A 24,121-nucleotide genomic window follows, 5' to 3' on the forward strand; every position below is an offset into this window, starting at 1 on the left:
TCAGGGGGAGTAATAAAGAAAGGACTTCCTCCTCCCATCACACACATCTGTTCCTAACTTCCCTTATCTCTTATGTCCATTCCTTATAGTACATCTATTCTTCCTGAGTCATGGATGTCTCTTTCTGAGAAGCAATCATTTTCCAGTTTTTTATTACATAGAAGAGTCTAAAAGGGAAAAATAAAATCCCACACTATTCTTTCTGAAGATTCACTTACTTCCAAAGAGAAGAAAAATGGAATTTCTCCTAGAACACAACACAACATGCCTACTGGGTCTTCTGAAGGAGGTTTATAGCTTTGTACCCTGAACAAAAACAATTCTCTTTTAAACTTATACATGATGCTCTGCGCGCCACTGTTTTATGTTAGCTTTAAACAAAAGTCTTATTATTGAGTATCAATGAGATACTTCACAAAATGAATCATGCTAATGGTAACTGTTTATTTGTGACAAAGACACATTAAAGCACCTGGTTAATGGGTATCTCTTCAGATCTCCCAGCCTGGCTTAGGCTGGGATCTGTGGTGTAGGGAGCATTTCAGGCTCATCAATAAACACCCTCCTCCCAAGTTAGGGGGCTGCACAGCAAAGAACTCTGTGCTGCTTTTCTTTCTATGTCTCTAAATCATAGCACGTTTAATTAGGTAGAAATCTTATTGCCTTAGTTATTGTCACAAATAAATAGAAAATGCATTCAAAACACTACAAACCCCAAAACACTGCAACAATCAGAAATTCCTGCAACCATCAGGAGTAGACAAGGAGGAAGCCAGGAGCCAGGAACTCCAGCAGTATACTATGGCAAGAACGCACGCATCGGGCTTTACCTGCTGCTTTCCTCCCAGATCAGCAGGGAGCTGTGCTGGAAGCAGAAGTGGAAATCAATCCTGGGCATTCTGTTCAATATAGATGTAGGCATCTTAAGTCAAAGTGTGATGTGTCCACCACAATGCCCATCCCAGTGGTACTATTTTTAAGAAAGAGGAAGTCATGTAGAAGTACGTCATGCATGTGTATATATAAATGTATATACATATACATTTATATGTATAAATCACATATGTATACATGTATGTATGTGTATATGTTTCCATGGCTTAAATTTTTACATTCATTAACAGCTAAAATAAGATTATAATGAGAATGACAGTGATTTCTTAGCCACACAATTTATGGGAATTTATAGACACACAGTCCTCAACTTACAATTTTTAAAAAAGATTAATTTTCTTTCCCATCTGCTGTCTCATTTTCCAAATGGCCACCATAGGCCACAACAGCCAGGCCTGAGTCAGCTGAATCCAGAAGCCAGCAACCCCATCCAAGTCTTCTCTATGAGCAGTAAGGACTCAAGTACTTGGACCATCTTCTGTTTCCTTCTCAGGTGCACTAACAGGAAGCTGGATCGGAAGCAGGTGTCAGTAGTGTGACCTGCTGCATCATGAGACTGACCCCTAAAACATTTAACTTAGCATTTGTTTGGGAGTTGTTTTTGCAGTAGTTCAAAAGCAATACATATTTAGTAAAACTATACTTTGAATTTTGAATTGTGATTTTTTTTTTTTGTCTGGGAAAGTAACGTGCGACTCAAATTTTCTTACAATGCCAGGCAGCAGCAGCAGCAGCAAACCACAGCTGTCATTCAGTCATGTACACAACCACAGGGGAAACTGAGACGCTCCAGTGCACCGTGTGACTGAGTTATGATTTTCAACATGTTAGATGCATTAAATGCATTTTAAATGTTTAGTTATTCATATTTTATGTATTTGAAAGGTAGCAGACACACACATGAATACACACAGAGAAATTCCATCCATCGATTCGTTCTATAAATGGCTGCAACAGCCAGGCCTTAGCCAGGCCAAAACTGGGTGTCAGGAACTCTGTCCCAGTCTTCACACATATAGCAGGAATCCATGCACCTGAGTCACCATCTGTTGCCTTCAGCTGCACCAACAGGAAGCTGAATCAGAAGCAGGGGTAGGATTCAACTCCAGGTACTGTTGTATGGAACGTGTAAGTCCAAGCTCAGCTTAATCCGATGCACCACAACAGGTAACTTCTTAAATGCAATTCTGACTTAACAATATTTTCAAATTGTGATGTCTGTTCAGACATAACTTCATTATAAGAGATGTCTGCTCATATATATGTATAAGTGTATATATACACATACATAATTAACTCATATGTATACATGTGGATTTATATCATTCATACATACTTTACAATTTCAGCTACAAAGCAGATTTATTTGTTTAAGCTGACTATAATTAATGAAAACCTTTCCTGTGATTAAAGGGCTCTTTTATACATACACATGCTGATCACAAAAATATTAGCATACTGTGTTAGCAAGTTTCTGCTACGGCAAGGCCAGCTCACAGCTGAAAATAGTCTGGAGTTGGGTTGTACCATTTTGATGAATGTAGATAAATGAGTAAAATCATTCAGTCTTTCTAAATCCTATCAAAAATGTGACAGCACACGCATTTCTAAGTCCTATCAAAAATGTGACAGCACAAAGAGATTTATGTTTACTCTTACAGCTGGTTTTCCATTGCTGTTCCATCCCCCAGGGAGGTACGCAGGCCTATTGGATGAGGAGACAGCTTCACAGCTGTAAGAGATTTAGTTCCCTTTAAAGTACGAATTGAACTACAGTAAACCAGTGTTTCAAAAGAAAGTGAGCAGGCCATGGGATGTTCATAAGCTTTCCAGTCTTCACCTGGGGAAGCTCACCTGTCATAGCCCACTCACAAAGAACTCCACTGAATGGCCTGTTGACATTACCAGGAGACTCAGATGCCAGCATGTGTAGCAAACAAATTTGCATTTCCATGTGTTGTTCCTGGGGGCTGAAGACTATAAAACATAATAGTTCGCTGAACAAAAGCCTGGTCGTCAGAAAGTTCAGTTTTCTATGAAGAAGATATGACATGAGAGGAAGTGGCTGTGATATGTTCTAGGAGGAGCAGCCTGGGGAGGGTGGACAAACAGGGAGACTTGGATGGGTGCTTTTTATTTTCAAAGGAAGCCCTGCTTGCCAGACTGCTCTGTGGGAGGTCCAGCCCTCCGTGATGAGAACAGGAGAGACAGCCTGCCTGGATCCACTGTGCCCCTACACAGTCAGCAGGAGGATGAGCATTCATGGTTTCCAACATCCCTGATCCCTTATCTCTTAGATTTCCTCTCAAGCAGAGTGGCAAATCTGTGGATCAGGTAACTTAGATATAATAAGTTGTGATATGAACTACACAATTCTCAGTTTAATGCGGACATTTATTGGGTCAGTGAAAGAAGCAGATTTTAGACAGCTGATAGGGTTCATTTCTCCAATAGGACACTGTTTTACGCATCATATGCTTTGCTCATCAAGATTGTTTCCAGTGCTTGTACGAGAAAGTCTTCCTTGTTTTATAACAGGTTATTTAGGAATAATTTATTTGTGTGGAGCAAATTGACCAAATCTTAGGTGACAACTCGATTAGCTTTTATGTCTAGGTGCTTAGTGTTAACAGATTAATTTCCTGTTGCTACATAATCAATTACCGCAAAGAATGGATTAAAGCCATCAAAATTTGGGGTCAGCATTTGGTAAAACCGTTAAGATGCCACATGGGATGCTTACCTCTCTTATTGACTACCTGGTTTGAGTCCCATGTCTCTTCCCGATCTCAGCCTCTTTCTGATTCATTCACTTGTGGTGTGTCCCCACCACAAATGTGAGGGGTCTCCACTGAGTTCAAATCCCTGGCTTCAGCCTCAACCAGTCCAGTTTCTGCAGGCAGTTTTGGAGTGAAACAGCAGATGGATGATCTCTCTCTCTCTCTCTCTCTCTCTCTCTCTCTTTCAAATAAAGTTAAAGTAAAAAAGGAATATATTTTTTAAAAAAATCACCAATCTTGGCTCATAATTCTGAAAGCATGTTCAAGCTTTCACAAAGTGGGAAAATTGAGTTCATTGCATTGTTGGAAGAACTCTACTTTTTGGTTATTAGATTGAAATCCTCATTTCCATTTCTGGTTGTCTCTTGATTCTTAGAGACCATTCATGTTCCTTGCTACATGGCTTACTCAAATTCAAGCCAGGAATGAGGACTCTTACTTCCACTGAATTCCTCTCAAAATTAACTGGCTTGGCCAAAGAAGTTGAAAAATGGATCCCATTCAAAATCCTTACAAAAAAGGAAGAAAAATAATAACTAAGTAGAAATAAATTTCACCTAAAATATAGAAAAATAGCTTCAATAAAATTTACAAAAAAGGAAAGAAACTGGTGGAGACAAAATTAATTGAGAAATCTTCCATGTTCATGATTGTGAATAAATAATACAATCAAAATATCCATAAAACCTAAGGCAATTTACAGGTCCAATGTAAGCCCAATTAAAACACTAACAACATTCTCCTTATATTGAGAAACACTGATACTAAGATTATTGTGGAAATACAAGATAACCCAAATAGTTAAAACAATCTTGAAAAACAAAGACAAAGCTAGAGACAATTAGATTCATAAAAGAAAAACAAATAGAAAAATAAACAAAAATATTTTTAAAAATAGAATTTTGACAAAAGAGGAAATAAAATTGCAGTTCATCTGTTAATTAGCCTTTTCACATTTTGTTATTTAAAAATTGCTCTTTTTGGACCCAGTGCAGTAGCCTAGCAGCTAAAGACCTCACCTTGCTTACACTGGGATCTCATTTGGGTACTGGCTTATGTCCTGGTTGCTCCACTTCCCATCTAGCTGCCTGCTTGGCCTGGGAAAGCAGTAGAGGATGTCCCAAAGCCTTGCAGCACTTTACCCATTTTGGAGACTTGGAAAAGCTCCTGGCTCCTGGCTTCAGATGGGCTCAGCTCTGGCAGTTATGACTACTTGGGCAGTGAACCAGCAGATGGAAGCTCTTTCTCTGTCTGCCCTTCTCTCCGTATTTCTGACTTTTCAATAAAAAAAAAATAAATATTTAAAAATAATAGCTCTTTCTATATGGCTAAATTAAAATGGAAAAATAGGAACTTGACTGTGCAAAATAACATGCCCTAATCAAAGGAGTGAAGCCCATTGTGCTCCTAGCCCAGGGAGCTTACTGAACACGCACATTGGGAGATGGGATCTCGGAGCCATTTTTGCATTTTGCTTACCCCGTTCGTAGACAACACCTGTGTAGCAAGTCCTGAAAGAGCTTCTAGGCCTTGTTATTTTTATTGTTGTTTTTCTTTATTTTTTTAATCATTTATTCAGAAGGCACTAGATAGAGAGAAGCAGATTGAGACATAGGGAGAGAGATGGAGAGATACTTCCCATCTCATTTCCTGCTTCACTCCTCCGAATGTCTGCAACAGCAGGATTGGGCCAGGGAGAAGCTGGGAGCCAGAACTCTATCTGGGTGGCCCACACGGATCAGAGGGGCCCAAATACTCAGGGTGTATAGTCACAGGAAGCTGGAGTCAGGAGCAGAGGTATGAATTGAACTAAGGACCCCAATATGGAATGCCAATGTCCTAAGCAAAATGTTAACCTCTGTTTCACCTATTTTCTTGAGATCACTGCTTCATTTTTGTTTGTTTGTTTTGTTTTTTGGTTTTTTAGGAATTCTTTATATATATGTGTGTGTGTATACATCTATATATATACCCATATATATATATATAGTGCAGATGAACCCTTTATCAAAATGACGTGTTGCAGCTCTGTTCTACTAATCTATGACTTTTCACTTGTGTAGCGGTTCAATTCTAATAAAATCCAATCTTAATTTTTGTTTTATAGTGAGACTTTATGTAATATTTTAAAATGCTAAATATAATTTGGTAAGGTCAAAGTAATAACAAGTCTTTTTTTTTCTTTTTTAATGATCATTAGAGATTTAGAGTCTACATTTATGATTCTGATTTAACTTGATTTCTTGGTGGGAAGGTTGGAACAGGAATTAGTATTTAACATTTTCCCCAATGTATAACCAGTTGCTCTAGCACCGTTTATTTTGGACTTACTAATTGAGGTATTGATTATGCTTTCTCAGAATATTATTAATTTAAGATATTAATTCTGCTGGCAAGATGTTATTAAGTCTGGAGATAGTGCACTCATCCCACATCAGTTGCATGCCTAACACATCTTGTAGGTTGTACCAAGAATGCAAGGCCTGTTCATTTTTAACTGCGTTATTTCTCAGGATTGTGTTATTAGTCAAACCTGTGAAACACGAAGTTATGTTTTCCTTTGTAATAAGGAACAGGTTTGCCTTCTGTATCCTAGAAAATGGGGAGACTGCCGAAGCTCAGTGCTCTTCAGTTGGGATGTGAACCACCCTCTGAAAAAATGCTTGGGTTAAAAAAAGAATATCAAAATTCAAGCTAAATGCTAAATAGAAAAACAAAATGTTAAGAGCAGGAGATAGTGAAATGGTTGGGAAGAATGAATGAAGAAAAACAATCATAATCTTAAATGCTTAAAATTTAAAGAAAGAGCTGAAATAAATGAACTGGTAACTCCAGAAGTCAGAGGGAGAAAATATCGTGGGACAATCAAAGGAAGAATTTGAAAAGGTAAGCATGACAGCTGGTAGCATGGTATAGCAAGTTAAGCCTCTGCCTGCAGCGCTTCCATCCCAAACAGGTATTAGTTTGCATCCTAGTTGTTGCACTTTCTAGCCTGCCGCTGTGCCTGGAAAAGCAGTGGAAGATAGCATTGGGCCCAGGGCCCCTTCGTCTATGTGAGAGACCCAGAAGAATCTCCTGGCTCCTGGCTTCTGTTCGTCTAAGCTCTGGCCTTAGTGACCATTTAGGGAGTGAACAATTGGTTGAAAGATTCATCTCTCCCTCTGTCTCTCCTTCTTTCTTTGCAAAACATGCTTTTTAAATAAAAACAAATGTCTTTAAAAATATTTAGGAAGTGACGGAGATTCTGGAAATGAAATACAATGGCGGTTGAAGGTACAAGAGAATCATTTAATTATATTTATTCATTTTCTAAAATACAGAAATCAAATATTAAACACTCCCAACAATAAGTACACTGTTCCTCTATTGAGCTCTCCCCAACTAATAAGTTTTACCACTGTGTATATAAATATATTCATGTGTGTTTGTGGTACTTACATGAATGCACATGTGGGTATTATAAAGTTCAGACGAATATGAGGAAAAGTTCATTTCCCATATGATGATTTCAGATTACCTGGAACAGAAAGAATTAGTGACGTGTACCACTCACTAGTTGCTTTTGTGCCTGCCGGATTGAAAGTGATAATAACGGTAATAAGTTATCGATACTCAAAGTAATACCTCAGGAAATAATTTAGTTTATAAAGCAATGATTATTTGTGTTTTTATTTATTATTTTGTCATTGGAAGTATATGAAAAGCTTTATAATCTTGACAAACTCAAATTTTACCAAGTAGAGTTTTTTCCATACTTGCTTTTTAAAGACACGTTGTGAGCAAGGTGCTAGAAAGGCAATGCAAGGGAAGGTTAACATGGTTCTGGCTACATGAGGCTGACAGATAGAGAATAAGAACACAGTCAGTTAAACACCACATACATAAATATAAAAGTATTGCTTGGGTAACTGATGACTTCAGTCATGATGTCATTTTAGCATAGTAAAGAGAATCAGGGAAATCTTTCCTTAAGAAGACACTCCGTAGTTGACGCAGTTGTGGGAATTGATGTCAAGTGAATTACGAGGTAAAACGTATTCCAGGCAGAGGGATTAGCATATTCATAGACCAGCAGATTGTACAGAAATAGAGTGTTGGTGAGTGGGCCCAAGCACCACACAGAAGTTGGTGTGTTGTGAGGGAGGTTGGAGACCGTGCAGTGTCTGCTAGGCATTTAGAGGTTTGTGCTCTGAAAACATACTAGTTGGGGCCTGTGCTGTGATGTAGCAGGTGAAGCTACCTCTTACAGTGCCAGGATCCCATAATGGAACGCTATCTCCAGTCCTCACTGCTTTCCTTCCTGTCCTGCTGATGCACTTACAAAAGCAGTATAGGATGGTGTCATGTCGTTTCAGTTTAACCATGAAACATCGTCCTGGAAATTGTTATAAAAACTAATGAAAGAAAAATTGACATGTTTTTAAGAAAGTAATTCACATCTTGTAAATAATTATACTTTATATACACTTCCAGCTTCTTAGGCATTGACCGTTGACTGATATTTTAGGTTATTTTTAGAGTGATAAGTAAACAGGAGGAGAACGTTTATGACACATTTATGAAAAAATCCCATTTATATCATTTTTCAAATGATCAGTCATACAAAATGACGTTTTTTTCAATCTTGTAAACAATGCCTTCTCAAGCTTTAGATTGTTTTAGATTATGATTAGAAATCAATTGTTTGAGGAAACTCATCTGAAACTCTCCATAAAAAATAGCATTAACAACACATTGGTAAATTTATCTAAGAACCAATGTTCAGTTACACTAAATTTGCCTTTTCCTGGGATGAGTGTAGGTCTTGTGCCTGATTTCAAGAAAAGCAGAAAACAAATCAAAAACAGCAGAAAATGTGTGGTGAGCCAAATTCTTCCCACCAATGAACATGAAAGTCCTCAACATATGTCGAAGAGAAGGTTAATCTACTTGTGACATCTGCTGTCTCATTAATTGCTTTCTCAAATCTGCTGCTTTGGCTCGTTACTTGTTTAATCGAAAAGAATCATGTTCTCAAACTGAGGAAATCTGTTTTTGCCGAAGATACAGAACTTACGAAGAATGTCTTCCTCATATATGTATCTACTCCACAAGCATTCAAAAACAAATTTTCTCGTTCTTCTGTGTAAATATTGTATTTTTCATGTAAGTTAATACAAGGGTACTGATTTTATTGACTCCAAACCCATCTGATTATGGACAAATGAATATGTACATCCATACATTTCTATAAATTATTTTTTCAAATTAGATCAAGTAAATTATTAAAAGCAAATGGTAATAAAATAATTGCTATCAGATTTTATTATCTTTCACTACCATTTGTCACTTTTGTTAATTTTATTTTTTGGTTTGGATGACTTCATTTTAACTACATCTTTGGGATTTCTATTATATGCTCATTTTGTAAGAAATTTAAAGATCATTTTTTTTCTGCAACTTTGTCCTTTACCTTTGTTCTTCATCGCCAGATCTTCCCTAACCAGGTCCTACTCCACTAAGGAAGAGACCACAGTAGATATTAATGAGGAAGTAGAATTCTTTTTATTTTATTTTAAGTCTTGCTAGTGATGATATTTACATAGTTGATCAAGTTGGGAAGGGTCGAGGAACAAGGGATAGTGGGTGAGACCATTGTTTACACATTTTCTTTTTTTTCTTGTTGTATACTGGGGAGCGGGGGATACAAGAAGAATAACCATGCCCAGTTTTCCATCCGCAGCATTACCTCGGGGATAGGGAATTGCCACTCGATGTCATTCCAGGTTCCCATTGTGGAGCATTTTCTGAGGGTTCTGTTCATGTGTTTTTGGTAGTTCTAAGATGCTGCTGCTATCACTGCTCTAAAGGAAATTCTTTCAAGGTAAATTGTCTTAGTCCATCCCTGAGCCTTCATTGTCCCAGAAATTTGCTGTCAAGCTTCACTGGAGTAGTTGACCCATTTGTCCTGTCCTCCATCTTCAGCAATGGTGCCAGGCCCCAGTCTAGCCCTGCCTAACCCACACTTGGCCCTAACATATCTCAGAGGGAGCTGCAGCCCAGTCAGAATGACCCCAGTAACTCCCACTGGACTGGTCCCCCAGCTCAGGTTTCTGTGCCTATCAGCATGTATAGTGGCCTTGTTCTGCATTTTAGCCTGGTTCCTGCACTTGTCAGTGATCTAAGGTTGGCCTGGTCCTGCCTAGTCCACCCTCTTCCAAAACCACTCCCACATGCATGTGGACAGGTGGAGCTACCCTACTTATCTAACCAATACCCAAGCCTGAATCACATGCTCATGAACAGGAGCAATGGCCCATCAGGGTAGTTTCTCTAATCCCCCCACCAGACCCACTCCCAGACCCAGATCTCACATGTGCCATTGGGTACTAGGCTCTTACCGGTCATTGTCTGCAAATGTGTGAACAGTGGATGTTGTAGCCAACATTCTCCACAGAATCTGCTTGCTCCCAGACTTGGTTCTTTTGCATGCTTGTTAGTGTCATGGCCCAGCCTAGCATTACACATCCCCTGTTTTGACTCTGCTATCCTTCTAGGGCTGATGTTTGGGTCTGAACCTTAAAGATCCTTGTGTTCTCCCCTCAAGATCCCAACCCAGGTGGCCTGGGTGCCAATGGCACTAGATGAAGCCCTCAGGTCACTCAGCCCAATCCCTGTCACCTGGGAGCACACCCCCAGGGCTAGCTGGGCCCCTCTAGCTCTGAGCATCCAGAAGGCCACTCAGCTCAGATTTTCCAACCCAAACCCCACCCCCAGGGACAGACTGACCCACCTGGCTTTGAGCACATGGAAATGGAATGAAAAAAATTTTTTTGGCACAGATTTAAAGTTAATGTATAGTTTTTTCATAGTTAACATTTTCCATGAGTCTTTTGAATATCCTTTATATGTCTCTAAAAACCTAAATGGAATCTGTAAATTTAAATATATTTAATCTTTCATAGATTTAGTTTTATCAAATATAGTTTAGTGGGTTTTTTTTTTAGTTCACATTAAAACAGACACATCTCATCATGATAATGGGATGGAGTCTGCTAGTCACACCTTTCTCATGGCTTTTTGTTTTATCAGGAGAAAGCTAGGCAGAATTACAGCTGTGGCCTTCTAATGGGCTTTTGTCCCTGCCCTCTTGTAGATTGTCGGCCATTGTTCTGCTCTCTCCAAACAGAACATAAAAGGCCACTTCCACCAAGAAAAAAGAGAAAGAGAGAAAAGAAAAAAGATATATCAAATCTTTATTTAGTTTACTGAACCTTTATATTCATACACCTACACTCAAACCAAGAACTATTGGAAAATCATTATTACCCTTAATTTTGTTTAGAGATTGTTTCTGGCTGACACACCAAGACATAAAACAAGGAAAAAAATTTCTTCCTTTGTTTTCACATTACATAATGTACAGTTTGGCAATCCAGGCTGGTTTATTCCCCCAGTGGCCACAATGGCCAGAGTTGAGCTGATTTGAAGCAAGGAGCCTGTCCAGTCTCCCACATGGGTCTCAAGGCCTTGGACTGTCCTCTACTGCCTTTCCAGGCCACAAGCATAGAGCTGGATGGGAAGTGGAGCAGCTTGGACATGAACCATAGCCTAAACCACAGCACATGCAAGGCAAGGTCTTTAGCCACTAACCTCACTGTGTCTGAGACACTGTATTTTACAGTTACACCTTCACTGCCATTTCAAACAATGAATATGTTACTTAAGATATGGATTTTGCAAAGACAATGATCTCTGACATAGCTTTCTTTCGTGCATGTACATATATTTACTGGTTTTAAAATATTTTCAGACACAAACTTTCTTTGTAAAAAAAAAATTATTACATAAAAACCAACCACCTTTAACAGTCAAAACAGGAGATTCTCGGTTTGAAGCAAACTAAAGCACATGCTGAGCACACATTCAGCGCCCCTGGCTGTTTCCTCTGGAAGAAGACAGGTGTACTGGAAGAGCCTCTGAGCGGAATGCGGAACTAACCCCTCTCCTCATGTCCACAGGCAACATGTCCGTCTCTCTGAATAGGTCTACTTCCAGAACTGCCACAGGAGAGTCGGGTCACATACAATTCTGTCTGGGTGACAGAGGTCTGCTTTGAGTTGATGATAGGATTGTTCATGAGTCTGTGTCGTTGTGCAGTCTGTCTAGCACCAACTCCAATTCCCATGTTTACTGGAGCATTTGAAATCATGGTGGTGTCCACATATTTCAAGATGGATAAAAAACAAAGAGCCTGTAAGGACACAGTTGTGTCCTGTTTAGGTGAGAGTGGGTGTCAAGGAATCACATTCCAGTACAGTATGGCTACTGGCACAGACATATCCAGGAGCCAGGTTGGCTTAGCTTTTTTTCTCTGTTCTTTCTGCATCTGGTTAAATAGGAATATGTTTATTGTGACTGAGAAAAGACATCATAATTATTCTACTTGCTTTTCCCTAAAAAGTCTCTGACTTTTGATTGCTGAATTAGCAAAATTCATTCAATGCAATTGTTTCAGTTTGCATCACTCTAATGGTGGTTAAATTAAATAAATCAGTACTTTTTGGTTTCTATCATTTACTAGCAATGTGAACTATTATTTTTCTCATTAGATTGCAACATAGGAAGCACGGCATAGCACATAGAACATGTGGAGATAGTTTTAGGTAGACATAAAAGTCTGAATTGCCTTTTATTAGATGTGCAGGACTTGGGAAAAGTTACCTAGTAATCTGTGAGTCATATTTTCAAGATGGAGAAAAATTGAATCCCAAGATTTTGATTGAATCAAATTAGCAAGTGAATGTAAAATGCTCTGCAGGGTGCAGGCCAAGAGCACATTTTTTAAATAAAGGCTGATCATTGCCTGGTATCAGCTATGTCTGCGTGTGGACCAGGCTAGACTAGCCTGTAATACCCACCAATAATAACTGGAATGGGTTGAAGTCTAGTTAGGAAAGGCCATTGTTCCTGCTAGATCTGGTGGACTGAATACGCCTGGCCCACGGACCCACTGTGCAAGTGAGATCTGGCATTGGGAATGGTTCTGATGGGGGAGCCTGGGAAACTCCTTTGTCGCGACACAGTCCATGCAGGTGAGTGCAACAACTACGACAGGTAGCAGCCCAGACCAGGCCAGGGAACGGTACCCAGCTGCACACATTTGGTGCAGGTCGGGGACAAACCAGGCAGGGCCAGGTCACATCACCCACTGGTGAATCCGAGCGTCAGAATGGAGTGTGGATCAGGTTGGGTCCGGTTGTAACACACACTAGTACACATTATGGCTTGGACGGGGTACCAGATGGGCTGGGCTAGGCTTTAATCCCCACCAACCTGAGTGGAATTGGGGGTGGACCATGCCATGGCACCCAACTAGCACACATAAGATCCGGGGGAGAGGGGTAAAGCTGGTAGGGAAAATGTAGAGGGCTCCCCTGCTGGAACACCACTCCCACTGGAGAGTGTGAGTTGGATTGGGAACAGACCAGATCAGACAGGGCTACAACACCTTAGGTCTCATGTGAGCTGGATCAGGGAAAAGCCAGGCTGGGCTGACTGTTTCTACTGATGTAAACATAAATCAGAGTGGATGAGGATTGGTTGGGCTTTGCCGCAGCATCAGCTGGTGGATGCTAGCAGATGCTGGCACAGGGGGCTAATTCCTTCAAGTTAAACTGCGGAACCACCTGGAAAGTGCAAGGTCCAGGAGTGAGAGTAGGTGCAGTAGGGGAACAATGGGCACCTGCCTCTTGGGTTGCACTCCAACTGCTGAGCATGAGAAACAAGACTGGAGCAGGCATGGCTAGATAGAACGGCACCCAGCAGTATGTGCGTGGGCTGGATACTAGGGCTGGTTGGGTTGACCTAGGCTTCAATGCCCATTGAGATGTAGGAGAGCTGTATGGGATGTGGACAGACTGGACCAGTCTGCTGTACGTACTGGCAAGTACAGGAACCAGTGCAAGGTGCGAGCCTAGTAGGGGTTATTGGGAGTCGCCATTACTAGGCTGTAACTCCCACTGGTTTGAGTGAGGACTGAGTGTGTGCTTGGCAGAATCAGGCTGGACTACAACACCCATTGGTGAGCATGGATGACAGGGCTGGAAACAGAACTGACCCAGCAATTGCAACCACCAGCATATGAATAAGCTGATTGGGGAGATGAACTTTGCCAGATCCTGTACTGGTATGCACACACAGGAATCAGGCCTGGGATTACTTCAGATGAAGTTTCTTTGGGGATCCCTCCAAATAAACTGCTGATCTCAGAACCCCAACCATGAAGAGAAGTGCAGGTTCCAGGGTCTGACCATGGAGTGCAGGTGTCAGTAGACAGCAAATCCAATTGCACACGGAGGATATGGCAGTCTACTGGAACCTGCAGAGGCCATCTGGTACCACGACAGGAGGGAGGACGAAACAAATCGATATTTGCTCCAGCCATGTGTTGGCAGTGATTCTGGAGAGATTTCATCGTGCCTGGAATTGCTAGATCGGCAGTAATTCTGAACTGTTGGACTATCAAAACCACTTGAGCAGGACCCTCAGAGCATGCTCTGCTTCAGGGACCTGGGATGGATGGGAGGCTGGATGGGACTACTCCTTTTATCTCTCTCCTTTATCCCAGATCTAGAAAAAATAATAACAATAATAATGTAGAAACAATGGTCTTACCCACTTTCCTGTAGCCCTGGAACCTTTGTGTCCTAATAAACTATGTAGAAATTATCAAAATGAAGTAATACATAATTTTAAAAAAGTAGATAAAATGAATGAATGAAAAAAGACTGATCATTATTTCTCCTATTATTGTTTTTCTAAAATCATGCGTCATTTAGCAACATGCCTCTGCTGATACCAGGCTTGTTTTCTTATAATGTTAAAAATGCCTCATTAGTTCTAACCTCAGAGAAAATCCCTACAATTCTTTATTTTTCTATGTAAAGGTTTAGTTTAGATTTTATCGTCCTTTGTGGGAAATCAGAGCCTCTGATATTTTTCATTTTCGGATGTGTGAATGGCGTTCTTCTTCAGTCCAGGGGCAGGCCCGAACAAGGGGGATCCTTCTGATCCTTCTGGCCCCTGTTACCATTATGCTGCTTGTATTCTGAATGTTTAATGCCTGTGTGATGGTGGTTGGTCATATTTTGAATCATACCCTTATTCAGAAATATTACTTTAGAATTCACTGTAAAGATTGAGAAGACACATGGATAATTCTATTTGATTGTATAAAAATGAGCAGTTTTTAAAATATAATTATATCCAGAATGATGTTGGAATCAGATGAGGCCTAAGACAGCCATATATCCAAACAGCTACTCTATTTCAGGGAATAACTATACTAGATATCTTTTACATAAGCGAATGCTGACATTTGGGCTGGCGGTTAAGATGTCCACACCCCATGACAGAGAACATGGGTTGAAGTGTTGAAATCTGGATCCACCACTGATTCCAATTTCCTGTTTGTCCACGCACTGGTAGGGAGGCAGAAGTGAAGAATAAGTGACAGAGTCCCTGCTCCCACTGGGGAGTCCTGAGTGCGTTTCCAACTCTTGGCTTTGGTGCGACTGGGCTTGGTTGTTGTGGGTATATGAGAAGTTCAGCAGTAAATAGGAGCTCTGTCAGTCTCCCTGCATCTCAACTTCTTAAACAGTTCATTAAAAATAATAATAATAATTCTCCCAGATAGTCTTAAAAATTAGCGCAATTTAGTTTGTTTCCCAGGGGGAAAGAAAAGGTAAGCTATAAGTAAATAGTTTCTCAAATGAATTGGCTATGGAAAAAAAGTTATTTGGCGAACAACTCAACTATCACGAATTTTTAATGTTCCTATTTTTTTTTTAAGAAAAAGATAATGGATGATTTGGGATGAAATCTGGAGTGGAGCTGATAAGATAACGGTGCATTTATTTTCTCATTCATTAGGAGCAGGTTAACTGTTTTTTGAACATCCAGGCAAGACGGTGCTTTCTCATACTCTGCCATTTTGTTCTTGTCTTAGTGGCAAGTCTTAAAACAAGATGACAGGGAGTTGCCTCACTTGGCTTTTCTGAAAGTGGGAGAGAGAGGACTAGACAGACATAGTTACATACTTTTAATTCTGTTTTCACACAAAACACATATTTGTAGCTGTGATACAATTTCCTGAATATCAATATTCTTGTCCTTTTCCTCTTTTGAAATCCTGTACCCAATCCATTACCCATATTAATTGATCTTGAAGAATCAATAGTATAGTGTTTTATTACAAATAAATTCAAAGACAACCTTAAAATAGAAAACTGAGGAAAACATCCACAGAAGAAATAATCTTGCATTATTACATTCTAGAGGCGAGAGTGAGCTGCAGAGAAGTTTCCATAAACATGTGTTGGCTTTTGGCACCATCAGCTTGCATCACCTTCGCGCTGGAGTCTCACAAAATGAGAGTTATGCAATTGCTCAATTTTATTTTATTATTGGTGAGATTGCATGCACATAGGCTATGTCTAATATTTCTGTTTCAAGTGTTGGCATAGTATGTAACAGAAACTCAGTGATTTGATAGGATCATCTGATTTTTTAACAGAAACTTAGTCAAATCAAATTGTCCATAATATGTCTTGTGGGAGTGGGCAGAGCATTTATATATTTATGGAGTAATAAAAACAATTTCCAATGAAACCTAGCCTCTCCTAAGATCAGAATTGACCCTCCTTTAAAGTTAAAAGCATTAAACAGATTATAGCGGAACATTTTTTCTTCTTTTTTAAGTACTTTCACTTACTGCTATACTGCAGATCCTTTTTTATATTTTGAATTTCATGCTGATCAGGGCAATATACTTCATGTAATTTATCATGGCCAATAGATATTGTTTCCTTAGTTATGTATGTAGTAGTTGCCTTAGTCCTTAAATTTGAGAATTTATTTAATTACTGAGAACAAAAGTTTATACAAGGCAATGTTTTCTAAAAATTACTGAAACAACAATACACAAATGGGGGTAGAACAGCAGAGATAAACGAAAGCTCTTTTTCTTTCTTCAGTAAAGAATGGAAGGTGGGGATTGGGGAACAGGGAATAAAGCCAGAGGTACAGTGGAAAGGTCACGCACAGAAAGGGTCATTGTGAAAGTTCCCTTCATTGTTTTTCTCAGCACAACCTGTGTTCTTTCTCTCAGCAACTTACTAGACCTGTCCAAGTTCTGAACACTTTATTTTCTGGTGTGTAGTGGCAGTGCCTAGAACAGCAAGCCCTCCTTGCCTTGCCATGCTATTCCAGAAATTCTGGCCTTGTAGGGTGATCCTGGCACCTGCATAAGCCTGCAGGAGGCAGGATGTCACATATCTGGGAATCTCTTTGGTCTGTGGAAGCTTTAGGTGTCTGTAAGTTAGTGATGGCGCAGATGTTGCAAGAAGAACAAACCTGGGAAATGTTCAGAGAAGATGAGGATAAGAGAGAGGAAGAGAGAGAGTCATGCTAAAGCTGAGTGAAAACCACAATGTTGACTTTATTTATTAAACAGTGATTCCATGTTCCTCCTTCCTCTCAGCTTCTGGCAACCACCATTACAATTTCTACCTCAAAAAGTTTGAGTTTCCTACATGCTTCATGTTAAGTTCAATCACTTAACACTTACCCTTTTTTGTCTGGTTTATTTCACTTAGCTTAATATCATCAAGGTTCATCAATGCTGAATGGTTTAGAATATTACTCATTTTTAATTTGAACAATATTCTACTGTATATAGACACTACGTTTGTTCATCCATGTTACTCTCAGTGAACACTGAGCTATATTTGTTGCGAATAATACTTATCTGAAATTTGGTGTAAAACTATCAGAACATGCCTTTTAACAAGATCTCCCTGTGGTTACAAAAACAAAAGAAATTGAAAATTAGGACATTTTATGAATTTTTTTGTGTAAGAAATCTAAAGATGATTTGAGAATCTCATAGTGGAAACTACTTGGTCTCAGAGATTGCCAACTGCTTGAATGTATATTAATGGACTTTAGTAAATTCTGGATAGTGAACAGTGTAGATAAGACCATGCGTTGTACTGGCTCACATGGCATCCATTTTTCGTATCTATTTTTTGTGACTTATTTTCTTAAGTGTCAAGTATCTCCAATGTCAGTGGGAAGAGTATTCTTTACTTTTAAATTGGGCAGATCAGATTTCCCATGAACACATGCACATGTGCAAACATCGCCTTAACTGAAACTAATTTTAAATGATCCTTTGTTTATGAATAGGACCTGTCAACAAACCCTCATTCAATTGGAAACTGATGCTCTCAAGTTTAAGCAATTTGCTTTTCCAAATATGACTGCAACTCTGTGAGGAGGAGCCTAAAGGTTGTGTCCACTCACCTCTACTCGCCTGGCCCAGAGGGGCAGTGGTGTGAACTTCCAGGCTATGTGTAAATGAAAAACTTTCAGGAGATGTGCTGTCTATATCACTCATCCCTGCTTATCTCCAGTGTTGATTTCCTGACTTCAATATTCCCATCTCTGATTCTCAGAAGGCTTTCCTTTTCAAGATGCTGCTAATCTATAACTGTTTTCATTTACAGTATCTAGTAACATAAAAAGCAACATAAAGATTGTGTAAAATAAGAAAGACCCCCATCACCAGATTTGTTAACATCATCAAGTGCACTTGTCTCCACCCATCACAGTGAGAAACCAGAAGGGTAAATACTGTCTGTTTTCATTTTGTAAGAGGCACTGAAAAAGTTCAATGAATTGCTTGTGTCAGCTGAAGACTTTTGATATTGCTGGTTATATTGTCCTTCCAGTCTGAATGGAAACATATGTGCCAGTGTAATTTAAATGCACATGGGATACTAGCTACACAAAGGATTAACAGCTAGGATACAGAGCAGTGCTTTTCAGCCGTGGCTGCACATTATGATCACATTGGCAGCTTTGGATGTGCATTCATTCTTCTGTTCCATCCCTGTACATTCTAATATGATTGCTCTGGAATAACTAACTAGCATTGGCCTCATGCAGATGTATGTGCCCATGCACAATGCATTTGTATATAAACGTATGTAATACATATATATCATTATCTCATTATTTCCTATATTCACTTGTAGTTCTCCCTGTCTTACTTTATCTATCTACAAAAACATGTACAGAGAAATAGTAACAGCTACTTAGTTGGGTCAGAACTCTGAACCAGGGAACCAGCATTGCAATATTGGCATACCATATTAACCATTTGAGCCCCGGTCGCTCCATGAGCAGTCCAGCTCTGTGCAGTATCCCTTAGGAAGCAACAGAAGATGCCCTAGTAAGCTATGCTCCTATAATCCAAGTGGGAAACCAGGACGGAATTCCAGGCTCCTGCATTAGGCCTGGCCCAGAGCCTGCCATTGTAGCTGCTTGGAGGGTGAACCAATGGATGGGAGATTCTCTTTCTCTTTCTCTCTCTCTTTCTCTCTGTCTCTCTCAATCTTTCTTTAATTCTTCCTTTAAAAGAGATCTGACCTTTTACACAGAAATGAACTCTGAACCATGTAGTTAGGGTTTTTCTTTTTTTTTTTTTTTTACATGAACTGCTGTTTTCAAAATGCCCATCATTAGTTTTAGTGTGTGATAAATTAGTTTCTAAATTGGTAAGGTTACCAGACATAGTTTATAAGAAATTTCTTAGCTGGGTTTTTCTTAATGCTAAGCCATAATTTTTAAACCTCTGTCAGAAGTATAGCAATTTTATATATAAACTGACATGTGGATATGCTCTGCAACTCAAATTATTAACTCAGTATTTTTAGTTCCCAGCCTGATTCTTGGCATCAAGGCAGACACACACACACACACAAATCCATTAATAGCTAAAAATCAACACAACAGTCATGAATTCACTGGGTATGAAAGCAAAAAAAAAAATGGCACAAAAATTGACAGCTTTGTGTAATAGAGAACAACCACTTATTAGGTGTATATTAGCCTATAAGCACATTTATCTCACTTATACCTAACTAGATTTTGAGGCCCACCTTATTTTAAATTTACTCTTGTAGCAACTCAGTTTGTGAAGAGCTTTGGGGAATGTGGAGTACACAATGGGCTGAATTAAGACTTAAGTTGAGATTGTCTGGTCCCCAAGCTCAGGGTGTCCTCAATTAGGAGTTTCAAGCACGTCACCAAAACCCAGGAATTCTAAGCAAAGACATGGCTTCAGTGTTTGACTCTATTGCTAAGGTACTGTTTCTTCCACCTTTTTGTATGCCTTGAGCCATGTGTTTCTTAACATAGAAAACACATGTGGAGTCCCTTTCTTTTCTCCTATGCAAGGAAAAATTGCATCTGATTCTACTTAAACTGCTGAGTGATAGGCTTACTCCACACACTGAAAAACGACATATTGAAGATTTTGCTATGGGAAACAAAAAGCACATTGGCAGAAATTTAGTGTTTGGTGAAAAACAGATTGAGTTGCTTCCATCTGCCACAGTATTTTCTTCACTCTTAACCAAAATCATAAAGCAAACCTAGCCAGGGCAGATGAAATATGGGAACACGCGTGAAGAGAACAGGCCAAAGGATCCCAATGACTCAGAGATTAGCCACTGGCATCTCACTTCTGGGATCAGCAATGTCATGAAAAGTTCCCTTTTGCAGTTCATAAGCCCACCAAAGATTTAACATCTTCTGTCAGCATTCACAGCATTACCTTTGAGGGCTGAGCCATGACTGAACCCAAACATGAAATATGCCGTTGCTTTGTATGTCCCTATGGTTCACATACTGTAGGATGAGAGCAGATTTGTGCTTTCAAAGCTCTGTTGCCCAAACTTCCTTCCTTAAGATAATATGGTACTATTTTCATATAAATTCTGGTTTTTTCCATAAAGCTACTAGTTAAAATATTCTGTCTTCAAATGAAATCATAAGGAACACTTTGAAATTTGCAACGTCAAGTCCTATCACAGCTTCAGCAGATGTATCCTTTTACCAAATAATAAGCCATGAATTATATAATTATTCTAGGAATGCTTCCTTTTGAACAAATATGTAGCATTTTATATTCATGTCAAGAGCTTTTTTAAAGAAGCAGGTTGGCCACATTTATTGCAAAATTCTCCGTTACTTGCTTATGCCCCTGTAAATTTTAGAGTACAAAAAATAGGTTACTACTTGGAAATACATAAACTAGTGACCTTGACAGTGTTAATTTTTGATAAGGTTACAGTACAAGTTAGAAGTTAGGCACTTTAATAAGGATAAAGTTGGATTGCAGTCCTTGTCTCAAATCTATTGGAATCTTCTCTTTGTATCTCCAAGAATTCACTCTGATTAGTGCATTTTACATTTGTGTAATATCTGGACAGGATAATAATGTTCAAAGTATCTATTAGTCTTCAAGCTCTACACAGGCTTTAGCATTGCATAACCACCCAAATCCGCAAGTTGGTATGTATAATACTCATTAGAAGAGGCAGCCTTTACATTGAAATAGTAGATATTATCAAAATTTCCTAATAAAAATTTAATAGGGAAAGCCAATGAGTTTCAAAAAACATGCACAGGTAATAAAACCTTGAAGATAAACCAGCAAAATAAGGTGGTAAGAACTGTGAAATGCTTATAGTTTTGCAGTTACAAAAAAAGAAACTATGAAAAATATCATGAAAATTTAGGTAAACAAAGTTATCACCTTATTGGCCATGAACATATACATGTACAATTTCTCACTATACTGCAGCAATGATTTTCATTTGTATGCTAATAAAATTATCATGAAACTTAATCATGTAAATGATGAGAAAAGTTATTGAATAGCTCCATTTGATAGAAAGTCTGGGAAGAAAATAAGAATTTGTAACACATAAACTTACAGCATATTGTCTTGAGCTGGCTGCCAAAGAGAACTTTTTGTTGAGATGCTTGTCTGCTATTCTTTGGATTACTTTGGACAGTGAATGGAACAGCAACCCATGTAGTTTTATTTTCTCCTGGTCTAACCGTTTTTAACAATTCACATCCCTGAAGAAAGAGATCAAAGCATATTCTTCCTGCTTCAGTAATTGAACTAAGAATGGCAGCTTATAATTAAAATTTGTTTTTTCTTCCATGACATGAACCCAGAGAGAAAGTGATAGGCGAATAAGAGACCAGTGAAATGAACCCAATTTGTTTAATTTGAGAAGGGCAATTACTATGTCTGAAGTGAAATATCATTATGCCTTATAAAAAGGCTGACATGGTGGCTCAAAATGTTAATCCCACTGCCATGTAGTCCCGGAATCCTATGTGGGCACCAGTTGGTGTTCCAGCTGTTCCACTTCCCATTCATCTCCCTGCTTCTGGCCTGGGAAATCAGTGGAGGATGGCTGAGGTCGTTGGGCCCTTTCTCTCACATGGAAGATCCAGAGGAAGCTCCTGGTTCCTGGCTTCAGATCAGCTCAGCTCCAATTTTAGCAATCATTTGGGGAATGAACCAAAGGATGGAAGATCCTCTTTCTCTGTGTATGTGTGCCTTTCTGTCTCTCTGTAAATCCGCCTTTCAAAAAAAAAAAAAAGCAAATAAACAAAAAAACAAATAAATCTTAAAAAAAAAATAACCTGCAGAGTTATATAGGATGGGCTGCCATAGGTATCATAGTCATTTCTCTTAATTTCAACTTTATCTTTTTTAAAGATTCACTTATTTTTTATTTTTCTTCTTTTTTTATTTATTTCATTTTATGACACCGTTCCATAGGTTATTGGAAAGGCAGCTATACAGAGAGAAGGAAAGACAGAGAGCAAGACCTTCTGACAATGGCTGGAGCTGAGACAATCCAAAGCAAGGAGGCAAGAGCTGCTTCCGGGTCTCCCACGCAGGTGCAGAGTTGCAAGGCCTTGGGCCGTCCTCGACTGCTTCCCCAGGCCACAAGCAGGGAGCAGAATGGGTAGCTAGGCTACCGGGATTAGAACTGGCACCCATATGGAATCTCGTAACATGCAAGGTGAGGAATTCAGTTGCTATGCTATCCTGCTGGGTCCTCAAATTTTTTTTAAACACTTAGCTGACTCTGTAACTTAAAGCATCTTCATTTTAAGATTTACACAGAGATTATAGAAAAAGTCATGTATATTTATGTATGCATGTGTATGTGTGTATATATGTATATGTATGTATGTATGTGTCCGTATATACACATATAAATAATAGACTAAAATATAATGGAAGGCATACCTCTGATTTTATTCCTGCTTTGTTGCAGCTCTGAATTTGTATTTCTGTGTTTCATCATAACTCAAGAAAGGGTCAGGTTTTAATAATTAAAATATCCCACTGCTACAACTTAGCAAACTTAATAAATCACTTTTACTTCAATTTATGAATAATTCCTTATTCCTTGAGTGCCAGTAATCCAACTGTGCACAGTATCAGGAATTATCCAAATTGCCTTATGATTCATTATCCTCACTAGTCCCATCATCCTCTAACATTTCTGAAAAGTAACTTCTAAATATATCTATCTTTAACATTCAAAAAATTTAAAAATTTTTTAGGTTCAAAGAATGACATTTCCATCATAGCTAATAAGTGTACAGTTAAGAAAAACTGAGAATACTTAAATTGTTGTGTGATCTCCAAACTTTTTAATCTTGTAAAAATAGAATTCTTCACCTATTAAACAACTCTACTTTCTCCTGACCCCACACTCCCTGCAAACAGAATGGAAAATCATGAAAGAATGCAAACAGAAATGTGCAGAAACGTGAGTTAACTACTTCACACTCTTTGTAAGAGTGCTGTCTCGTGGAGCATTTGTGTTCTGGGACTGGCTTGTACCGGTTAGCATAATTCTTTCAGGGTTCACTTATTATATGTGTCAGAATTTTCTTCATTGTCAAGGTGGAATGAAATTCTGCTGCATACACACATCATGTTTACCCACTCATCCACTGATGGACATTTTCATTGCTTCCATTGGTAGTGGTAAATAGGCTACTTTAAATGTAGATGTCCAAATACGTTCATGAAACTGTCTTTTTCACAATTTAGATGGTAAATGTATAACAATATTTAGAAAAGCTACTCCCTCTTGACCCAAGCCACTTAACAACAATGTGAGAGCGTATATTTGAAGGATTAAGCTTTAAACTAAATTGGTTGTTATATACCATTGATTCTGCCAATATAGAGTATAAAGAAGTATTCAAAACAGTTATATCTTTCATTCTTTCAATTTCTCCTCTACCTGGCCTACAGATGATAATGTCCATTGATGCAGTATAAAAATATGTTTTTCACAAAATAGTAGTCAGTTATAAGGGGGCCGTGGCAGCTTGCAGTGGAGGAATCTCAAAGGCAAACCTGACTTAACAGTTAAGAATAAATCATGACAATGGGTTTCTGGATGTGATACACTGAAAAAGTTACAGTCTCATCTGTTGGAGTTCTGTTGAGATTGCAGGAAATAGTTCAGGTTACTAGAAGTCCATGAGAGAGAGGAAATCTTTCA

Source organism: Ochotona curzoniae, unplaced genomic scaffold (genome assembly GCF_017591425.1).
Source record: "Ochotona curzoniae isolate NIBS_2020 unplaced genomic scaffold, NIBS_Ocur_1.0 scaffold_4506, whole genome shotgun sequence".
In the NCBI taxonomy this organism is placed as follows: Eukaryota; Metazoa; Chordata; class Mammalia; order Lagomorpha; family Ochotonidae; genus Ochotona; species Ochotona curzoniae.